This window comes from Micromesistius poutassou (genome assembly GCF_964030765.1).
Source record: "Micromesistius poutassou genome assembly, chromosome: 11".
Classification (NCBI taxonomy): domain Eukaryota; kingdom Metazoa; phylum Chordata; class Actinopteri; order Gadiformes; family Gadidae; genus Micromesistius; species Micromesistius poutassou.
In genome coordinates this window covers 13,058,413-13,065,755 of record NC_140281.1, presented here as the reverse complement: position 1 = coordinate 13,065,755, position 7,343 = coordinate 13,058,413, and the positions used below count along the sequence as shown (strand labels likewise).

Genomic DNA, 7,343 nt, shown 5'->3' with positions numbered 1-7,343 from the left:
TAGCAACAAGTCCTATGACGTAGGCAGAGGCACTCCCCTTCGCGCGCCACTCTCTCACTGTGGGTTTCGACGTAGTACGAGAGCGGTAGCAAGAGACAGATTGCGTTTGCGATTGAGTTTAGTCATGGTGAATTATTGTGTTTGTGCAGGATGCACGAATTCCTGCCTGACAGAACATCGTGTCCATCATTTTCCGTCAAGGAAAAGCAAGGCTTTTCGTTTGTGGGTGCGTTTTGTGGAGGTGAAGAGAGCAGACTTCACGGCGGCGTCTGTCACCGTACACTCGGTGATTTGTAGCGCTCATTTCACTCCGGAGAGCTATCGACAAGGAGGTTTGTTGGGAGTCTCAGATGGGATTTCGGAGTAAGGATCATGTGAGGCTGATCGCTGATTGCTGTTCACTTGATGGTTTCAAGTTCAAAGCCAAAGGATCCACTTGAAACTGGCGCGGGCGGGACTGGAGGACCAAGTGCTACCACTGCTGGTGCTAGCAGAAATGCTTTGCACCGAAAGCTGTCTCTTAGCCGAGTAAGTCTTACTTTTACCTCTTTTAACTGCTGTTTTGGTGATTTCCTAATGTGTTAGTGTATTAATGGCGGAATAGAGAAGTGATTTGAGCATTGGGCAATCCTCCAGCTAGTTAGCAACATAGGCCCACAACACATTTGGCTATTGCATTAGCAAACATTTTGTAGCTGATGACGTGTGTTCCGATATCCATACTTCCATAGTACACTATCCGCACTCACTAAGTGTGCTGATTTTCAGATGTCCATGTCTTCCAAAACCGAATACTCCATGGTGCACTACCCAGAAATTCCCGCAAAAAACATCCCGCTGTGAACGGTGAACTCTTTACGTGTAGTAGCTATAAAAGCTACAAAATAACTAAATTAATGCAGGCTATGTGGAAAATGCTCGTTGAGTCCACACTTCGCGGTTTGACCGTTTTGAGTACACCATCCCGGTCCTTTCAGTACACTTCTATTCGCCCCGATCTGAATTGGAACGCCCTACCTACTCAAACTAAGCATAGTGAGTGCGGATAGTATGGATATTGGAACGCGGCACATAGTGACATGGTTAGCATAGTTCTAGCCCAACACTCCCGTTTCCCCATTCGGTTTTGTATCCTGTGTTACTCTCAAGTGATTTCACAATTTATTTATTGATAAATTCTCTGAAATCCCATATGTTTGCCCCTCAAGTTGACAGACAATGTTGCTTAGGGTTAATGGATGAATCTGGCTACATCTAATGCAGTAACATAGTAGCACACACCTCATTGAAAAATGTCCAAATTGTTCATTAGAATTACATCACATGGAGGATCGCCTCATGAAACGTGATTAAAGTAACCTTAACCTCTTGCTGGAATGTACTGTATTGCCAGCGTCAGACCACTTTTCTTTTTGTTTTAGTTGTGGTGCCTAATACTGAAGTGTACCTTTTTCCTATAGACTTCTCTTAGCAGTCCTCCATTTCAATGAGAATGGAGACAGATGTATCCCGGACAAACAGTGGTGAGGCACGCTACGCAGTCCGTTATCCCAGGTTTCGCAAGGGTGGCTGGGTTGTCCGACCCATAAAAGAGAAACCATCATATGGTGAGAACTTCATTCAGTTTCTAAAGATATTTTTTTAAGTCTAGTCAAATTTTACCTGACTGGATGAATTAACTATTCCGTTAAATGTGATCTCAATATTTCTTTCCCTCATCTAGAATATGCATCGGCCCTGATGGTCTCACTAAGAGAGGCATACATGAGGTCACCACAGTCCCTCCAAGAAGACAGCAACATCCTGTCCTCAGCTGCACCTGCCCCCCTATCCACACACCACAAGATCGCCAAGGATGAGGCAGTCGGCCACTATCTTCAACGTCATTCACGTTTCAAACAATAAATACATTGTTTACACCAAGGCATTTAGTGTGTTCATTTTGTTAAAGATGTATGTTTATTTATTGATCATCCCCCATATGCCGGCCATTTGAGACCTCTGTATGTTCCCCCTTCTTCTGGAAACTGTCTCCTGATTGCAGCCACAATACAAGCGGTTATCACCTTCCTGATCTCCCTGCCCAGAAACCCATGTGCCCATCGGACCACCTGTCTAGGCTGTATATCGGAATTGCCTAGAATGAGGGGATAAAAGTATTTGATGTAACAGTTTCCATTCTATTCAATAATTAAGTGTATGTGTACATTTAATTAAATATCCACTTAACTGTGAGCATCAAATGCTAATCTTTTGACAATTTGTTAATTGTGTAGAGAACTGACAAGTATTGGTGTAAGGTGGATAATAATAAGGTAGTATAATTGTATTGTAAATTAGTCTTGTGTAAACATACTCTGCTCTGCTGGCGTGGATAGCGCCATGCTCCTGCCTGAAGTTGAGGTATGCAACCTGCAGCGAAAATGGGTTGAGGCAGCAAGCATCAAACCCGGGATGGAGCGTCAGGCAAGTAATGTCCGTGGCTGGGACTAAATCCTGCACTAGGGCTCAGTAAGCATCCACCTTCGACAACACATGCTGTCCACTGCCAATGCCATAGCCTCACAATGTCCACAAAGGCACCTAGCCAATAAAACACTAATCAGCCGTTTGGAGAAACCCTTCTTTCTAATTTGGCCCCCTCTCCTTCCTTCTAGCAGGCAAAATTGTATACTGGATTTTCAGACAGTGAGATATGATTGTTAGACTGTTATTGTAACTTTGGTATTGACATTATCTATGCATGTAGTCAATATAGCTAGCAGCTAGTGCTAACCAGCTTGAGCTTCCTTGTCTGCGTTAAAATCTCAGGTTGTACGTAAAGACAAAACGTTGCTGGCTTAAATTAAGACAATCTTCATGGATGTTTAATCAAGAACAAGGTCGTAAGTATGTTTGTTAAAGCAGATTTATTGCATAACACCAATGTATGCTCGTTGGCGTGCGTTTCTTCCTCAACATCCATGTTAACCGCGCTTGGACTTGACTGGACTCCCTCGCGCTACGTCATTTCCGGTCGGCGGTTTCATAGAGACGGAAGTTATTTTCATAATAATATCACAATTTTAGCTCAAAATATCGTTTTAGAATGGTTAAAAAATTATTCAGTCCTGCACATCTAGTTGTGTTATCCTTAATATACACTATTCTATGTAATGGTGTTTAACCTGCATGTTGCTCTTTAAGCCAAACCGTGAAAGTGTTATTGAGCCACTCTGGTGAAGTGGATGTTGATGTAAGGTTTTGAACATTATATGGTGGTTACAGGTTGATAGGGAAGCTATTCCTCTATGCTTTACATTTGATATATATATGTTTATTTCTATTTTTCATTTACTTTTCTATTTTACTTAGCATAAGAAAACGAGTATAATAAATAACCACTCATTTTTCAACTTTTACACTTTTGCTTTTATTGTGGAGTTTTTCTTCTCTGAAGTAGGGGCGTCTCACCCTCTGTCCTTAAAGTGTAGTAGTTAGGGGGAATACAGGGTAAGTCACACACACAGCTACTTACTGGTATTCTATTCTTTAGGTCTTCACTGTGACAGGTCTAAATTCTGAAGCCTAAGCTATTGTACTTCAACTGAGCAGGCAGAGTAGACACGAGACTAATAGGCCTGGGGGTTAGGGACCTAGATCCTCTGATTTCCAGCCATTCAGGGAAGAGTGATTTACCCCTACTAAGCGGACGTAGGTTCCGTCCACTACACATGCCATTTAAGAGAAGTTCTCTGAAAAGCTCTTTGAGGTATCTTTTTGCCATCTTTCTCTCTTGTTCAAATGTTTGGAATCACATAAAAATGTTCTTGTTCATTTTGATGCCCTGGCTGTAATTTTAGGTTAAGTATTGAGTAAGTAAATGAAACCAAATAGCAGAGTATCCACATTAATTGCCTTAAAAAATAACAGTAATAAAAGAAACGTAACGTTGTTATTTTAAAATGACAGCACTAGTTTGAGGCATTTATTTGCGCTCTCAGACCTTAACCTTTCTGTCGTGTTCGGGTCAAATCTGACCGATTTCCTACTTTCATCAATCATACATATTGTGTTTTACATTTTATTGTCTCAAGGCCTTATGATATCCTCCACACTAGGCATTTGAACATATACAATTGCTGATCACCACTTTCATTGAATTTTGAGTGGTTTTGAGTGTTTTTTGTAACACCTGTGGTCCACCATCACCACCGCACGCACACACAGTTTCTGTGTCTATTCTTTGTATATTCACTGCAGTTATTCATGTAAACGATGACTCTGAGACATTGTTTACAGCTTAAAGGGGAGTTAAATAAAATTTGGTGATGATCAATTTTTTTGTGTGTGTTAATGTAAGAGCAATTACAACAGGCCGGTCAAATTTGACCAGGAGCACCAAAATAAGGGCGGAGAAATGAACACGACACAAAGGTTAACCAATACTTTATTTTCTTCTTCCCAAACGCACGTCTTTCACTCAAAATAAACATTTTGAGTAAAAAATAAGCAACTAAAAGACGCAAGGGAGCAAAAGTCTACTCTAAAGTCACAAATGTGTAACAGTAAATTTGAAGTCGGAAATATTTATTTTGCATGTGTACACTAAAACAGTAAATTTGAAGTCGGAAATCTTTTTTCTACCATTGTAAACACAAAATAGGGGCTACGAGTTCACAAGTCCTTTGTTACAGGTGCACAAATCCTATCCTGTGCATCACAACTTCAAAGAGTCACACACTTTTGCTACAATCATTGCAGCGCAGTTGGTGCAAAACACATTCACACACCTGTGTTTCATAATCTGAGAATGTGCACATTTGTGCATTCGTAAACCGTTCCTCACAAATAAAATGATATAGATCGCTATGTTCATTTTAATTAGCTCATTTGCACTCCCTGCACCCCCTGCCGGCAACTTTCATTGGTTTATGCTGCAATTTTGTCCCGCCCACGGACGCTCTGCGTCATACGGATACGAATCACTTTTGCTACACATGTACCACCTAGACGTGTTGCAACAGTACCCGCAGGAAAAACAACAGCTGAGACTCGTAGCAGCAGATTCAAGCAGTTGTATCGATGGACTTGTGCTCGCTCATTAAAATGCTCAATGAACGTAGTGATCTATATCATTTTATTTGTGAGGAAATATTTCACAGATGTGCAACTTCTGATGCATAAGTTCAAATTTGGGTTTACGAATGCACAAATGTTGTGCACGTTCTCAGATTATGAAACACGGGTGTGCAAATGTGTTTTGCACCAACTGCGCTGCAATGATTGTAGCAAAAGTGTCAAGTGCATGACTCTTTGAAGTTGTGATGCACAGGATAGGATTTGTGCACCTGTAACAAAGGACTTGTGAACTCATAGCCCCTATTTTGTGTTTACAATGGTAGAAAAAAGATTTACGACTTCAAATTTACTGTTACACATTTGTGACTTTAGTGTACACATGCAACATAAATATTTACGACTTCAACTTTACTGTTACACATTTGTGACTTTAGTGTACACATGCTCAAGACTTTTGCTACAATAATACCTTCATAGTACTGGCGGCCGGTGAGTTACATGGGAGTCAATGGGCGAGAGGAGGAAAGTCCTCCTCCGAGTGGGTGGGACCATAGATTTATAGAACATATATTATGTTCTATATATCTATGGTCCCACCCACTATATATATGGGTGGGACTAGCTAAGGGATCGAATCGAGCCAACTACGCGGTGGTTGGTTCATACGCACTGCGCTATGAACCAATAAGCAGGAGCCCTGGCTAGGCTCAGTGTTGCCAGATTGGTCAGATTTACAGGTCTACTTTTAACCACGTTAGATTGGAAAAATAATCATTGGGCGGAAAATGTGCCCAATCTGGCAACGCTGTCTCGGTTACGAGATCAAACCCGCACTGCAATGCAGCTCAGTCTAAGAGACACAAAGCAAGTGAAATCATCTGAACGATAGCGAGATTATCACCATTTGCAAATAAAGTGCAAAATGGAAACGATGGAATGTTGTATTAATGTCATAACCCGGCTCCTAGGCTATGACAAATACAGCACTGGACACGATAATATGGCAAAAAATGAGTGAATTTATTATATTAACTTAAATAACTGAGGCTAAAAGTACCAAGCGCCTGCACCAGGTGCTCCCAATCTGTACTCTGTTGATGGTATGTTCAAGGACACATAGGAAAAACAATAATTGGTTAATCACATCCAAACATCAACACTAGACAGGGGACCGTCACATTAAACAAATCATTCCGTTCATTGAGTTACAGTGGTAAGTTAGCGACCAAAGAAAAAGGTAGACCAATTCCCAAAATCAAGATCACCAAAAGTAATGGCAGAGTCAATGTTGTGAGTGCTACATGGCTCACTGGTAGCATTACTAACAATCAACTGTATTGCTGGCCCTGTTTGCTCATGAATAATGTCAAATCTCCAATGTGGACTGTTCAGGGGCAGGAGAGGTTAACAAATTTGGCCATTATTTTGATTGAAAAGAAAATGCTGAAATCACTAAACAAAAGATCCAGTTTGGTATGACCAGGTCACTGATATCTTCGCAACACAAACCTCAAGGAGGATTGACTTGATATACAAATTAAGTCCCTCAACCATGACCAACATCCACATTTACCTCAAACAATGTTAGGCTTACAGCCCATGTAAATAGTTGTTAAATAATGTTATTGTTGTTCTTTTACTAGTTTGTTACTCTGACCGTTTTGTTTGATATTGTAGAAAGTAGGGCTGAACGATTTTGGAAAATAACCTAATTGCGATTTTTTTTCCCCCCTCAATATTGCGATTGCGATTTAATATGCGATTATTTTTTCAAGGTCCTCATATCATGTATTTTTCAACTATTTTTCTATCTGTTTCATAATAAACAATATCAGATTTATTTTCGAACTCCTTCTCCCTCATCCTGGTGCTGAATGTGTTAAATGCATCGGCATTTTTATGTGTGTTTGCCAGCATACGTTCTATGTGGGCGTCTGCCCAAATATCCAATAGACATTCCGTCTCTTCTTTGCTCGCGATCCAAACCCCGTTAACAATCGCGCCCGCAACAGCGCTCGTCCGCGAACCAACCCCCACGTCAACAATAGCGCTCGTCCGCGATCCCCCCCCCCCCCAACAATTCGGCACCTGCCCCTCAAAACTCCTGTGCACGTCCCTGGCTGTTACCGCTAATCAAACAATAATTCCCATAATGCGCGCGGCTGAGCGGGTGCCTGTTACGTCCAAAGAGGCGTATGCTTTTTAGAACTGGATCGGACCGTGGTGCGTTCGCTTTCACATCTCAAGCGAACCGAGACCACCTCTTTAGCGAGGTCTCGGCC

At 41.4% G+C, this 7,343-nt stretch overlaps 1 long non-coding RNA gene across 1 annotated transcript; it reads left to right on the top strand.

Annotated features, from left to right (window-relative positions):
- Positions 1–416: 416 nt before the first annotated feature.
- LOC311355346 lies at positions 417–1,982 on the top strand. The gene is made up of 3 exons (XR_014637421.1): positions 417–528; positions 1,461–1,607; positions 1,724–1,982. It is a non-coding gene; the product is annotated as an uncharacterized lncRNA (long non-coding RNA).
- The last annotated feature ends 5,361 nt before the right edge of the window (positions 1,983–7,343 follow it).